Source organism: Balaenoptera borealis, assembly GCF_965194805.1.
Source record: "Balaenoptera borealis genome assembly, chromosome: 6".
NCBI classification, from domain to species: Eukaryota; Metazoa; Chordata; class Mammalia; order Artiodactyla; family Balaenopteridae; genus Balaenoptera; species Balaenoptera borealis.
In genome coordinates, this window is record NC_138863.1 from 128,567,104 (window position 1) to 128,582,914 (window position 15,811).

Below are 15,811 nucleotides of genomic sequence, written 5' to 3' on the forward strand. Positions count from 1 at the left end.
AGCAGACCTGGGCTTGAGTGCTGGCCCTGCATTCCCTGTATAAGGCTTGGTTATCCTTGGATTCAGTTTCCTCACCTGCAAACTGGGGATGCTGATAGTTGTGAAGATCACATGTGGGACGCATGGAAGGCATCTGTCCTGGTGCCAGTCATGCCCTTCCTTCCTCTGAACACCATCAGATGCAGCCTAGATGGTGAGCAGCAAATCCCCTGGACCCCAGCTTCGCCAAAATCCCTTTCATCTCCCAATGTTCCCTGAAAAGAGTTTTCTCACAGCCCCAGTGGGAGGTTGCCTTTGTCCTCAGACCCACCTGCCTGATGTGTCCTGCTTCCTGCCCCTTGTCACTCTTAGCATCTGCAACGCCTCTACTCCCCCACACTTGGTGCCACCTTTGAGTCCAGTCATCATGCTTCCCCGCCTCCCTCCCTGTTCTGTTCACTTCCTCCAACTTCTCTTCAAATTTTCCAATCTTTTCCTCTATGTCTCTAGATATATTTGAGACAGTCATATTACCTTTTTTCCAGCTTTTTATTGTGGTGATATATACATAACATCTCAACAGGAGGCCAAGTTAGAAAAGGAATTATCTCAACAGTCTGTGGATGTGGCTTTGTCTAATGGAGTGAAACCTAGTGAAATCCACAAGGACCACAAGGTTCTTGAGAAATTTATGTCAGTAGAAACACTGCCATCTTGTACTGAAAGGGACAGAGAAAGTACAAAATGAAAGTTGGACCCTCAGATTTCTACTAGCAGGAAGTAACCTGATAGAACTCTTCCAGTGCAAACATGTGCTACTTTCTGTAAAAAGGGACATGATAAGTGTCCACAATTATTATTTTCTTCATAATTTTTACAGTAAGTCTCTATTATTTCAAGTGAATTTATAAGAAAATTTTTAAGCTTTAAAGAACTTGGTGGCCCCAAGACAAGTAGATCTCTGCACCTGCTCCCCAGATTCTTAATGTTTACACAGAGGTCTTAACTGGGTTCAGTCAGGTAAACTGTCCAGATGGTCTCACCAACACCTTCCTCTCTCAGGGCTGCATCCTTGGAGCAGCAATGTGGGCAAAACCTACATTCCAAGGGTGGGGGAGGGGTGAGGAGCCCCCAATTGCCCAGGTCCGGCTCCAGGGTCAACCTGCAATTATCTCCTCTTGATGACCTCTTCCAACAGATGAGACTTTGAATTTTAAGTTTAACGGGATGAGACTCTTGGGGACCTTGAGGCATAGTGAATGATTTAGCATTTGAGAAGGAAGGACATGAGTCATTAGAGGTCAGTGGCTGGACCCCCTAATGACCCATCCTCTTGTATAGTTCCCTCCTGCTGAGTGTGGGAAAGACCTGTGAGTATCCACCCCATGATTATGTCATGCTGTACAGTACCAAGTGAGTCTGAGAAAGGGATGTTACCCTTGGTGGCCCTGACCTGATCACATGGGGAGTGCGGGCAGAGGAACAGATGAGTGCAAAGTGCACTGGATCTTGAAAGCAAGTTGGACACATTTGGTGACACTTATACAAGCACCTGACCTCTGAGCATTAGTGTTTACTCCTTGGCATAGTGCCCTAGCTGCCCTGATGTCCCCCCGCAAACTGGGGTCCCTGGACGCGGGGATCCTATGTGCCCTCTGCTTCCTGCATCAGCCTGGGGGCTCCCAGCGATTACTGCCTTCTACGGACCATGGCTGCGAGAGCTCCGGACACACGTGGCACGCTGCTTCTCCAATTGCACGCGCGTGTGTGTGCGCGAGCGGCAGGTGGTCAGGTCCGGGTCAGGGGTGTGGCCCACAAAAGGAGGCGGTTTCCCAGCACCCCCCAGGGCCCGCGCGAGCCGCTGTCGGCTCAGTCAGGTCGCAGATGCAGGATTGACTACATGGAGATCAAAGGGGCTGGGGGCTCAGGTCCAGGCTGGAGGGGAGCCTGCACCCTGGCTGTCATCCTGCTGTACCTACACTCACTCCTGCTGCACACTGAGGTGGCTGGGACCACCACAGCGGGACCGCCACAGCCAGCCGCACCTGGACCACCACTGCACGCCGAAGAGGGTGAGTGGGCAGGCGGGCAAGAGGGTCAAGGTCGCTTTCCCCTCATATGTCCCTCCCCTCCCCCTACTGCCCCCCCCACCGCCCCCACGGTAGACAGGTAGGACCTCTACCTGCCCAGCGGTTTCAGGAGTCCCTGGGTCCCTGGGGGGCATGGGAGGTGGGGGAAGGGAGGGCCATCTTCCCCGCCGGCTCTTCCCGCTAGATCTCAAGCGTCCTCAGTCCAAGGACTCGAGTCCTGACCTGGCCGGTCCCTGTCGGCCCCCGCACCCTCTTCATTTGGGAAATGAGGGAGTACTGCTTTCAGAGGGGAATTGTCAAGCAGAGTATGTTCCATTTGGCCTCAGTCTCTCTAGAATACTGGGCTGGGTGAGAAGGATGTAACCACTTCATCTCAGTGGCATCGCTCTGGAAGGCCTCAGTTTCTGGGACTTCAGGCAGCGGGGTGCTAGTTACGTGAACTAGGTCTGGGAAAGGGTCTGGAGCAGCACCACCTCCCGGCCCGGACCTCTGCCCCCGGCTGGTGTGCTGAGACCCTCTGCAGCTGCCTCCCTTCCCGCCCCCTCCAGACCCGCAGGCTGCTTCCTTAGCGCTGCCATCAACAGCGAAGCCAAGTGGCCCTTTGTCATGTGGGCCATGTCATTTCACCCTGGGCCGTGGATTTCCCAGCTATGAAGTGGGAGGATGGGCTGTGGTGGTCCTGGGCCCTATGGATGCTGACATTTAGAGGCACCGAGGTTGGCATCCATAACACAGGTGCCTCATGGCTGGGACTGTCTCCACAGTGTGTGGGCGGCCTGCCGTAACTGGGAGGATCTTTGGTGGCCGGGACGCACCTGAGAAGCGGTGGCCATGGCAGGTCAGCCTGCTCTACAATGGTCAGCACATCTGTGGAGCCGCCCTCATCAGTGCCTACTGGGTGGCCTCAGCTGCCCACTGTTTCCAACTGTACGTCTTCCCCACAGCCCGCTGCTGGGTGGGATGCGGAGGGAGCACAAATGAGCAGAACAGAAGGGGATGAAGGTTGTCCCAGGCTTTTTTTTCCCAGGCTTTTTTCAGGTTTTGCTGCCACCAGGTGTCTCTGTGTGTGCTGTTGCCCCTGCCTTTGACTCAGCAGTTCCCTCTCCCTGGAAGGCCATCCTTGCTCCCCACTGGACTCCAGTCTCCTGACTGTCTGAGTCACATATCCCAGGACAGGGGCTATCTACCTCATCTCTCCCTCCACGGATGCCTCCTCACACTTTGGTAAGACCTGCCAAGATGTTGTGCTTATCTCAGCTGTGTGTACTTTACTTTTAAACAGCTAAAGGGAAATTAACTCAAACTGTGATGATCAATAAATACTGGAAAACAGACTTTAGTTCCACTGAAAGTGCTTTCAGTCTACTCGTTACCTTCCCTAAACTTAAGGAATTAGATCTTGTTCCCACTCAAGGTGGACTCTGGTTTCTACATCTTGCCCAGCTCTAGAGAGTCCACAAGATCTCAGCCTTACTTTCCTCTTGTGCAAATGGCGGTGGGTGTGTAGTGTCTCTGGCCACATGCTTCAGGCTTTGTGTTAGAACCATAGTCCCAGGGCCCCCACTTCCCAGGGCTGGGGGCATCCATCAGGCCCTGGTGTGGACAAGCCTTTTGCCCCCTTCAAGCCAGGCTATCCACAGGCCATCTCCAGAACAACGGCTGGAGGCTTCCCTGGGTCCTGACCACTTGCACAGTCTGACATGTTTCTCTCTGGAGGCATCCTGGGACCCAGCTCTTCTTGTCACTTCTGTTGAAGCATGTGCCAAAGAGGAGCTGTGGTCACCACCATCCCAACAGGCCAGAGCGAGGCATAAAGCAGATGGCCTCTGTCCAGGGAGATGGGACACAGCAGTCAAGAGAGTGGGCTGCCCCTCAGGTGCATTCTGGGCTTGCTCTGTGCCCAGAGTGGGTGGGGAGAGTGTCACCCTCCAAGTCAGGAGGATAGAGCTGCTGGCATCAGCTGGCTTTGAGATCCAACTTGGGTTCTATTCATTCATTCAGCACCCACGGGTGCCAGGCCCCATGTGAGGCCCACTGTGGGGGACATGGAGATGTAGGACCCACCTTGAAGTTTCTTATCCTACCAGGAAAGTGAGACACAAGCCCAACTACTGTGATGCAGGATGGGAGGCCAGAATGTGCAAGAGGGTAGACCCTGAGCCACTATTAGAGGAAGCTCTATGGGTCCCATCAGAGGAGGGGCTTGGAACTGGAGGGGCCTTGTGGGAGGAGTCTGGGTAGGGAGACAGCCCAAGCAGGACATGTGGGTGGGAAGTTGCTCATGTTCCAGTAGCCAGAAGTTTAGTTCCATGCACTCCTCTATTTGCTCCACAAAGGCTTGTTGAGTGCCTGTCAACAGAGGAGGACCAGCTTTTAGAGAAATCAGCGTGTGAGGACTGGGCAGGAGTGGGATGCATCATTCTGGGCTGGGAAGTAGGGTCTTTGAGAATCACCCCAGGCCCTGAGAACTTCCAAGGGTTCTGGTCAGAGCTGGGAATGAGCCAAGTCTCTGCTCATCTAAACTGAAGGGGTACAGTTTGATGTACCCCCAACGTTTCTTTCCAGCACGAAGATTCTCTGCTCCTTTGATTCTGGTGCGTGCTGGGAAAGCCATCAGAAACTTTCAAAGGACAAATGTGCTGAGGCTATGGACAGCAATCAAACCTACCTCAGTATTAGGAAGGGAGGAGAGAGAATGGTTTTGAATAATGGTGGGGTCTCACCAGGAGGAGGGGGTGGGAGGTAGGCAGCCAGGGCGAGGATGCTGGCCCAGCACCCAGAGGACATGGGTGATAACGCAGCTTCCCCACAACAGGTCCCATGATCCATCTGCCTACAAAGTCCTGCTAGGGTACTATCGGCTAAAAACTCCTACCTCCCACAGTCGGCAGGCATCAGTGTACCGAGTCATCGTCAACACTGACTTTAACAAGCGCTACTACATGGGGAGTGACATCACCCTGTTGCAGCTGTATCGGCCCGTGGACTTTTCCGACTACATCCGCCCCGTCTGCCTTCCAGGACCTAACACACAGTTGCCCCCTCATACCTCCTGTTGGATAACTGGCTGGGGGATGGTCACCGAGGAACGTGAGTGGGGGCAGGGCAGGCGAGGAGAGCAAGGGCTGAGGAGGAGGGGGGAGAGCAGTGACCATTGTGGACCCCTTCCAGACCTGATAGCATGTCTGCTATCAGTTCAAGTTTCCTTCGGTCCATGGTTCAAAACAGTCTGAACATCTCTAACTTTTGAAATCAGGCACCTGAGCTCTTTGACTCAGCCATTCAGGATTCCACCCTGACTCCCAGGCCCTGTTTGGGCCAGGCCCCTTCGGGACACCTCTTGAGCTTCCACTGCTGTAGAAGTTACTTGGGGCAGAAGTAAGGAACTGAAGGTAGGCCTGCTCTCTGGCCTGGGAGGTGGAGTTGGGGCATTTATGTCTTAAGAACCTTTACATCTGTGAACCTCACTTCCCTCACCCCTTAACTCAAGTGGGAGTTGTCCTTTCTGCCAGCTTGCTGGGCTTGCATATTTTTAGACCGAGAGAGGAGAAATGTTGGGCAAAGATTTTTGCTCTAGGGTGAATGCTTTTGATTTAGAAAAATAATAACATTGAGTGAAAAAAAAAGGAGAATGTCAATTTGGCATGATTTGTAGGTCATGATTTGGCAGAGTATCTCAGTGGAGGCCTTTGGGGCAGGACTTTCTTTGCTATGCAGGCCAGTGCCAGCATCCCTGCTCCTGGCCACAGATGTCAGTCACAACGCCTCGTCATGAGGACAGCCAACTCTCCAAAATTTCCAAAGACACTCTCCTGGGATGGACTGTCACTTGTTAAGAACCACTGACAGGGCAAGGAGGATTCTCCAAGACAGGTGGGAGGGCAGGAGTTGGGGCATGAAGGGGAGCCGCAGGCTGCAGCAGCTACCAGGACCAGAAGCAGATGACACCAAAGGGAGTCTCAGCTGGCAGCTGTCCTTCCTCCTCCGTGCCCTCCCCTGACCGCAGTTGCTGAGCCTGGGCCAGCCCAGCAACACGTGAGGCACACACAGCAAGCGCTCCATAGGAGCGAGCTGTCACCATAACACCGTGCTGCCATGGGAAGATGCCTTCCATCTGTGAGCAAGATCTAGAAATAGAACCCATGTGGGCAGTGCCCCCAGACCAGGTGCTGCTCAAGAGGCAAGGCCATGCCTTGTTTGTCACGCCACCTAACCCTACTGGGCATTGTTAAGGACATCACTGCCATACTTTGGCCAAGCCAGGACTTCCAGCGTCCACCCACTGTGCCTCCACTTCTGTCTCCACATAGCAGCCAGATTCGTTGTTTTTTAAATATAACCCTTCAGTGGTTTCCCAGTGTGCTCAGAATGAAATCCAAGCTCCACATCCTGGTGAGGAGGCCCTGCTTGCTCTGGACTCTGCTATGATGTTGCCTCATCTTTTTCCCCCGCCACTCCCACCCCACTGCAGCCACGATGAGCTCCCTCCTCGTCCTCCCCACCACAGGCCCCTCACATTTGCTCTCTCATCTGCCCTGGATGTCTTTCCGCCTCACCTTTGCACATCTCTGACGGCTTCCCCAGTCCTGGCAGCTAGAACTGATGGCATCTCTATTAGCAGGAAGGTTAGGGAGGGAGCTGGTTTCTCTCCCAGGGTACACCCCACATCTGAACCCCTCTCCCCCCCCCACACAGGGGTCCTATCTGCTCCCTACACACTGCAGGAGGGAGAGGTTGGTGTCATCGACAGCCAGGTTTGTACATCGTATTTCCAGGGGCCAGATCCCAACAATGATACCTATTCTATACGTGATGACATGCTGTGTGCCGGGGACCTCATGACAGGAAAGTCCATCTGCCGAGTAAGTGACGTGGGCTGCCTCTCCTCTCCTGCGGCATCTGTCACCTCTCCTCTGTGTCTTCTCTGAACACTGCCCCAGCCCCTGACTTCCTCTTCCTGGGCCCACCCCATCCTGAAGCATCAGAGCTGAAGCACAGAAGCCCCCAAAGGGTGCTGGTCTATCCCATCCAGTTTCTTGATAACTTTTAGGAGCTTTGTTGAAGGACAGCATACATAGAAAAGGGCATACTTTACAAGTGTATTGTTGGATGTGTTTTTTTAGACATTGACACATTCATGTAACAGGCACCCAAACGGTCTTACACCTCCTTCCTGTCACCGCAGAGTAACCTTAACCTGGCTGCTAGTGCCCTGTGGGTTCACGTCAGGACTTAAACGGAATCTCACTCGACACACCCTCGGCTGGTCCCTTTCGGTCACGTCTGTGAGGTCTGTCCATCTTGTGTGGAGTTTTGGTTGTGTGTCATATTGTTGTACAGCATTACCTGCTTATTGTCGTGTGGATATACTGTAATTTTCTTTGTCCATTCTAGTGTTGGCGGCATTTGGGTAGTTCCTGCTTGAGACCATTGCGAATGGCATTGCTGTGAACATCCTTGTGCGTGTGTTTTAGTGCACATGGGTTCGCAGTTTGGCTGGGTGTAGCCCTGGGAGTAGAATTACTGCACCATAAAATGTGCACATGCTCACCTCTCCTAGATACTGGAGAGCAGCCTTCCAACCTGCTCGGACCCATCTGCACTCCCACCAGCAAAGGCTGCTCCACGTGGCTGCCAGGACTTCACACTGTCCACCGTTTTCATTTTAACCATTGCATGCATTTTCCGTTTGCATTTCTCTGGTGAATAATGAAGGCAAGCACTTTTTCATATGGGTATTGCCTTTTCTGTTGTGTCTTTCTAAGTTTTTTTGCCCTTATTTCAAATTGAACTGTGGGCTGTGAGTCCAATGTTGCGTGCGTGCACTGTCAATGTCTTCTCCCACTCTGGGCAGTGCTTCTGTTTTACAGGGGGAGGAAGCTGAGGCCCAGAAAGGGAAGTGGACAGCCCAAGGAAAGAGAGCATGATCACAATCAACCTTGGAGGGGCCATGTCCTCCTCTGGGGCTGTGGCCCCACAAGCTTCCTCACACAGCCTCCTCTCCCTCTCCTGCACCTTCTTTCTAGCACTTTCTGTCTCCCAGAAACATGCTGACATCTGAAAACACACCACATGACCCTTCCCACCTCTGCCCACTGCCCTCATTCTCTGCCTGCCTTCCCAGCAGGGCTGGCCCCAGGGTGTCTGCACTTGCCCTCTTGCTTCCTCACTTCTCCTTCTTGCCTGAGCTCACTGCATCAGACTTCTGCACCTGCCATTCCTCCAGACGGCTCTTATCAAGATGACCAAAGGCCTCGGTCTCACCGGGGCTGCTGGTGGACATCCTCCCCCCCTCCACTCAGCAGCGCACCCTCCAGCATCTTTCATCAGACTCGGAGGGCAGCCCCTCCTGTGTTTCCTGCTCTCTTCCTCCTTCTTCTGACACCAGCACACCAAGGACCCACCCCTCAGCACTCATCCTGTTTTCTTGTCTTGCTCCATTCTTTCCTTAGATGGAGAGGAAGAGTCATATAGGGCAAACCCTGTGCCTTACTGTTTCTTGCCTGTCTTTGTTACCCTTGCTGCCACAATCGTGTCCTGACAGGTCTCCCTGCAGCATTTCATGTCCTCCCACTGGCTGTGTTCCACCCAGCCCCAGAACCACCCTGCCATCCTTTTAGAATTCGATTCAGGTCACATCACTTCCCTGCTGAGTGTCCTTAAGTGCTCCCTTCACCCCCGGCCCCTGGCTGATGAGAGCTGGGAGCTGGCCTTGCTAGTCCTTGGCCTCAGCTATGCCAAGCGTGCTGGCCACTTCTGCCTGCATCTTCCAGAGTCAGGCCTTGCTCACCCCTCCAGTCTTTTTGTCAGAGAAGCTTTCTAAAGGCCCTCCTCTGGGCACCCCTGTTCCACATCTGGAGTCTGCAGATGTGTGGGATGCATTGTCCGTGTTGTGTTGCATGTCACCTCATCGTCTCCCACATGCAGGGTGTGCTCAGGCATGCTCATTCAACAGAAGGCTGGAGGGGTGCTGTGTTTCCTTGGTCCCCACATTTGCCCTGTGGGATGGAAGCGTTCTGCCCCATGGTGGCAGGTGCCTTCCTGCCTTGGCATCCCACACTCAAAGTTCCTCACATTCTTCTGGGAGCCCCTTGGGATCCCCTGCAATTCCAGCCACCCCACCAGCCTGGGCACAGGCATCACCTCTTTTCCTCTGAGCACATCCAACAGCTTGGCATTTTCTAAAGACGCTTAATCAAGAAATTGAGGAAAAACTGGAGTCCTTAATGAGTCAAAAATGAAGTCCCAGGTAGGATGCAGTACTAGGCAGAGGATTTAGCTAGAGGCCTCCAGGCCTGCCATGGCCGTTCTGGAGGACACTGGGGGGCTCCTTCTCCCACATGGGGCTGGAAGGGCAGAGGCCTGGCATCCAGATCCTGGGGTCCCCCTGTGTATTCTTGTAGACGTGAAATGGGCTCCAAAACCCCACCCTTAAGATTTTGATCCAGGAGGTCTGCAGTGGGACCCTGTGTCTGGACCTTTCAAATTGCCCAGGTGATTCTGATGAGAATAACTCACTCACATCCCCACCTTGCCACAAGGGCTCCTCAACTCCACTCTGGTGTCTTCACACTGACTGAGCAGTGCATGTCCTTCTCCATCTTGGTCCCCATGACTCATGCCCTCTCTTTCCTCAGGGAGATTCTGGGGGTCCCCTCGTCTGCCAGCTGAATAATACCTGGCTTCTGATTGGGCTGTCCAGCTGGAGTCTGCCCTGCCAGGAGCCCATAAGCCCCAGCGTCTTTACCAAGGTCTCCTACTTCGCCCAGTGGATCTCCGAGAAGCAGGCTGCCTCACCCAATGCTGGTCCTTCTTCCCCTCCTCCTGAGAGCAGACCTCCTTCTGAGCCCAGCTTCACTTCTCTGGGCAGCGTCCACAAGCCCAGCAGCTTCCTGACCCTTGTGACTTCACAGACCTTCCTCCTGCTGCTGAGTTTCCTCTGGACACAGTGGCCGTGACAGATGCATGGGGCCCTCCCGGGCCTCTCTCTGGAAGCCTGTCTGCATTAGTGCCAACGGGTTCTACTTGAATGTGTTTAGCTCTGAGCCCTCCTGGCCATCTGAAGTCTGCTCCAGGCCTGATAAAATAAAAATAATGGAAGAAACTTCCTGCTCCTGTTTCTGACTCATCAGAGCCATCTCGCACCTTTAACCCAACTGTGCTTTGAGCTCCTCCCTGGATGGGGGTGGGGAAGGACGGGCACCCAGCAGCTGGCTGGCCATCTGGAGCTGAACCCTCCTCAGTGGGTCTTCCAGAAGAGCTGGCATGGCTCAGGGCCAAAGCATCACTTCATGGAGGAAGTGGCATGCCCTAGGGCCTGCAGGGCAGTGGTGGCCAACATAATCGTCGTCCTAGCCATGGATGATTTGCCCTGAGCTGAGGATGGAGAAGGCTCTTCCAGGCCCACAGGCCACTGAGGCTCTGCTGGAAAGGCTTGATTTGAAGTAGACAGCAAAGGGCCCTGGCCAGGAGGCTCAGGTCAGCCATCCTCAGAGCTCTGTTCCAAGGCTCAGCTCCAAGCCTGTTCCCCCTCTACCCACAGCCCTGTCTTCTGCCAGTCTCCAGGGCACCCTACTCCCCCCACCGTGGACTTGCCACGTCCTGCAGTGGTTGAGGTTGGGCTGGCCTAGGACTTGCTGGCCCAGCACTGAGCCCATAAGCCGTGTCCTGAGCTGCCCCCGGCAAACATGTCTGGGTCACAGAATCTTAACTAGTTAGCAGATCTCTCAGAAGAGTCCTGCAACCACAGCCCCCAGTCTGGACCCCTGATGGTCAGGGAGCAGCCCTGAATCATTGCAGGTCCACTGAGTCCAAAGTGCCATCAGGTGTTCTGTGAAAATTCCTTCCAAACCTGTTGTCACCCAGATAGCCCTGTCACCTCACCAGCAAGTGAGAACAGGTGAAGTCACATGCACATGGTCACCAGAATCTTGCTTCCACTCACGCAGAGATTTCCTTCCCTGTTCAGCAGTGTCTGGAAGTGAGAAAGCCCTACCTTGACAGTGGGCTCAGTTATGGGCTCCCCAGCAGGGCTGCTGGGCCTGAGATGCGAGCAAGCGGTTGGTCAGTTCAGAACTGCAGCCTCGGCCACCCGTGGTCCCTGGAACTGTCGCTTTCCTTCAACCCACAGTGGCCTCGTGCTGGCTGTGCTGGATTTCTCTCATATGGTGACTTCTGCTCTGTCCGTCAGCAGCACGTTTCTGTGTGGAGCATGGAGGGATGTGACTGCTTGCTTCTCCGTGAAGCTCCCTGGGCCCCCAACTCAGTGGACACAAATACATTTCCCAGACACTCTGGAGACCTGACAAGTCACAGCTCCAACCCTAGCCCGCTTCCCTATTACCTGGAATCAGCTTCAGTGCTCAGCATCATTATCCAGCTTTGGTCTCTTTTTACAGATCTGGACACAAGGCCTAGCCTGGGTAAGTAACCTGTCTGAGGACCGTGAGTAGTCACTAGTGGAACAGGAATTCCGGCTCGGCCGTCTTGAGAGTGCTCTGAGACCTCTGTTCTCCTCTCTAGTGCAGGCCCCTCACAGACTCTTCAGGCCCTGCCTGAATCCCTCTTTCAGGACTGACCTGTCCCAAATGTGGCCCAGAATTCCCTCTGGTCAGTGGCGATGAAAGATCCCAGATAACAAGATGGAGGGCAGAGTGCAGAGCAGATCTGCAGGGCCGATAGGTCTGGGGCTGGGGGACAGGCCGGGAGTGGCCCCTGCAGGGGGTTTCACCAGACCTGCCATCGGGAGCTTCCCACCTCATAATCAACCCTGGATGAGCTTGGGAGGTGACAAGAAAAGATGTAGATTTCAGAAACCAAAATCAATGAGAAAACCTGGAGACACTGGAGTGGCCTGTAGCTGGGGGAAGAAGGGAAGGCAGTGAGAGAATGGGCTTGAAGAGGCCCTTTACCTGTTCTGCTCTTGCCCCTTCCCACCCCGCATCCTCAAGATAAATGCTGCCTCTCCTTCTCTGGTGCCAGTGTGTTTCAGGGTGGCCGTGTCAACTGGTATGTAGGTCCCACCAGCCACCTTCAAGCACTTGTCCTCCATCCCCCTACTTCTACACAGCCCCAAGGGCGGGGGATTGTTACTAGGGAGACTTGATCGTTCCACTGTGATTTCTTCTAAGGCTTTAAAGTTGAAGCCCCGACTACAGGAGCTGCCTGGGGGGGTCAGTACGGAGTAAAGATTAACAGTGGCCCTTTGGTGCCTGGGGACTTCTGCTCTGGGGGCACTCCCCCTTCTCCTTGAACTCGTCAGGACCTTACCCTTCTCTGGTGCACTGTACCAAACAGAGCGACAGAGTGTCTGCTAACCATGGTGAACAAAAGCACACATGCCCACATAACTACACACTGAGTGTGACTGTCACAGGAGAAATACAACAGACTGCATGTTACAGATTACAGTAAGCCCCCTACATATGAAACTTCAAGTTGCAAACTTTCAAAGATGCAAACGTGCATTCACATGTCCAATCATGTAAGTTAGTTCATGTGTCTGGCGTTATGTTGTCACTTGAGTGCATCTTCTACAAGTGGTTGTGCTTTTGTGCACTTTACTTTACCAGAGAAAGAACGAAGAGAGACAAGAGGAAGAAGAAGCAACTGAAGAACCGAACAGATTCACAACGCAGGAAATGGCAAGGGGATTTTCTTCATTTGAGGAGGCACTGTTAGTTTTTGTGGCACAGGACCCGCACATAGAACGGTACACAAAGGTTGCAGCAGCCATTCAGAATGCAATCCAGTGGTACCGTGTCATCTGTGATGAGAAAAAAAAAAAAGCTACTACCCAGACATGACTGGATCATTTTTTTAAGAGGGTAGATAGAATTGAATCCAGCAAGGAACCAGAACCTGTGCCATCAACGTCAGGCATGAGTGAAATTGCAGCTTGCCCTCCGTCTCCTATTGCCAACGATCCTTCAGCTCTACCATCTCCCACCTCCTCTCCCTCTTCCAATCAGTAACTCTTCTTGCCGGTTCACTCGATGCCAGGCCCTGTATGCCAGCTGTTGTACTGTACTGCTGTACTTTTCAAGGTACTGTATTGTGAGATTAAAAATGTTTTCTTTATTCTTTGTGTTTGTTTTTTAGTATTATTTGTGTGAAAAGTATTATAAACTTATTACAGTACAGTACCATAGAGCCGATTGTGTTAGTTGGGTACCTAGGCTAACTTTGTTGGACTTAAAGAACAAATTGGACTTACTAATGTGCTCTCAGAACGGAACTCATTCATATGTATAGGGGACTTACTGTATTTGAAATAAAGTTGTTGGAAAAGACAGATCAAAAAATTTTAATAAGCTAATTAATATCCTTATAGATATAGGAAAATATTATTAGCAATAAGACCCAAGACAAAGAAACCACAGAAAAGAACAAAGTCAAAATATTACATAGGAATAATATAGTAGTTGAATAAAAGAGCACACTAGATTGAGTGAATAATAGGATAAACACAGATGAGAGAGAAATGCAACCATTACCTTGTATGGACATTACAAAGTATGGACCTCGGAGCTGGCACACTAAGGGAGGATAATTTGTAAAGTGTTTATTTACAAAAGAACTAACTACCAAAGTATGGTTGGGGTACATGGAAAAGAGAAGGCCCAGTTCAGGTGCCTGGCCCAAGCAGCAGAAACAGAGATTTCGCCAGTTCTAGGCTCTAATAGTTTGGGTGGGAAAACCACGGAGAGGCTGCCTTGAGAGAAGGGGAGACCTGCAGTTGAGGGACATAGCGAGCCTAGGAAACCTCACACGAGGAGGTTTCATGGAAATAAATGCCCTGACCACTTTGTTTCCTTCCTCAAATCTTCAGCTAAGGCTCCCCACTGGCTGACCACAACTGCCGCCAGAGGGAGTAGGAGCCTGTCCACACCTTCCCACTTCCCACCCCACCCCACAGACAAGGAGGGTATGAGAGTTTGCCTGGAGGGACAAAGATCACCCCAAGATCAGCAGGAGGGGTGAGGGGGCCCCTGGAGGGACAATTGGGAGACAACTGCCACAGGTGGTCTAGATTATTTGGATTGACTCTTCTGCTAAAAAAAAAAAAAAAAAAGAAGAAGGAAAGAAATTAAGTTGGAATCAATTTATTAAAAAAAAATCTTCATGAAGAGGTAGAAAGAGAGTGGAGATCTGTCAGACCAAATTCTGGAGGAAAGCCTACAATCAGAATATCTGAGACCCAAAGTTATTTTTGCTACAAGCGTATTCTAATATATAGGTCAAAACTGGGCCTCAGCAGACATCTGCCAAGGCAACAGGAAGGAAGCTGTATTAGTCAGGGCTTTCCGGAGAACCAGCTGCATGTTTATCTATCTATCTATCTATAGAGAAAGACGGTTTTAAGGAATTGGCTCATTATAGAGACTAAAAATCCAAAATTTGCAGGGTGGGCCGACTCAGGAAGAACTGATGCAGCAGTCTGAGGGCATATTAATCATATTTTAAATGTTTTGTATTTCATGATGGTTTGACATGTTGGGAGACCTTGCTGGCCTGGGAGAAATAATAATCAACTGTGAACATACATTTTATATGCAAACAACCAATCCCAAGTCCATACCCGCAACAGCTTTCTTTATCTAACTCTCACACTCCAAGCCAGTATTTCCCCTGCCCTAAATCACTGCAGAAAACTGGAGACCACCCATATAGCCTAGAGCCCGCTAACATTATTCACACTCTCTAATCCTAAACTGTTTTCCTGCCTGTCTCGCTTTTTCCACAGAAACCACAATAAAGGCTCTGGGCCATGCTTTCCTCTCACTCCTGCTTCTGTCTCCTGACCAGACTGATGCTTCATCATGTGGCCCTGTGTCGGGTAGAGGGCCCCCTCCTCTTGGGAAGTGTAAGTCATGAAAGTCTTCTCTCAATGGCACTGCCCTCTGTGTCATCACTTGGTCACCTCCATAAGTTAAAATCCCACAGGTACATTTTAATACAAAGTCCAAAGGCTGTCAGGCTGGAGACCTAGGAGGAGACGATGTTGCAGTTGAAGTTTGAAGGCAGTCTGCTGGCAAAATACTTTCTTGCTCCAGGACAGTTTGTCTTTTGTTCTAGTCAGACCTTCAGCTGATTGGATGAGGTCCACCGGCATCATGGAAGACAATTTCCTTTCCTCAAAGTCCACTGACTTAAATGTCCAGAATAATGTTTGGCCAAATATCTGGTCACTGTGACTTAGGCAAGTTGACCTGTAAAATTAACCATCTCAAGAACCTTAGAGGAAATACACCCCACATTACACTGGGACCCCAAAGAGCCTAATAGGATAAGATACACTGTTCACCCTCAAGCCTGGTAACCAGACGAAAAGGGAAGACAAGGGTAGGGGCAAATTTGCACTTATAGTTTGACCAGCCAGGGGTCACATCAAGCTGTGAATGTAGTCTGAGGTGGTCTGTGACCCATACAAATGCCGAACTACTCTAGAGGATGGTACCTTCATTTTTGGTATAAGGAAATCCCTATAATTAGTTGACCAGCATGTGGTCAAACATAACCAACCACAAAAGGAAACAAACCTCCCCAAATAAGAACCAGAAGAAATAAGAGAAAGCAGAAATGAACAAAGATTTCAGACTGTAAATGCCAAAGATTTAAAAATATCTCCACTTATTAACCTGTATCTGTTAGCTTTACTGAATAGCAAATGATCTCAAAACTACCGGCTGGAAGTGCCACTTCTGACTCCCCGGTGAAACTGGTAAAGATTATTTTTCCAA

The 15,811-nt window shown here is 51.5% G+C and overlaps 1 pseudogene across 1 annotated transcript; it reads left to right on the forward strand.

Annotated features, from left to right (window-relative positions):
- Positions 1 to 2,176: 2,176 nt before the first annotated feature.
- LOC309630232 (putative serine protease 47 pseudogene) lies at positions 2,177 to 14,157 on the forward strand (annotated as a pseudogene). Its single transcript has 3 exons — positions 2,177 to 3,024; positions 4,871 to 5,159; positions 9,654 to 14,157. The product of its transcript is annotated as a putative serine protease 47 pseudogene (transcript).
- The last annotated feature ends 1,654 nt before the right edge of the window (positions 14,158 to 15,811 follow it).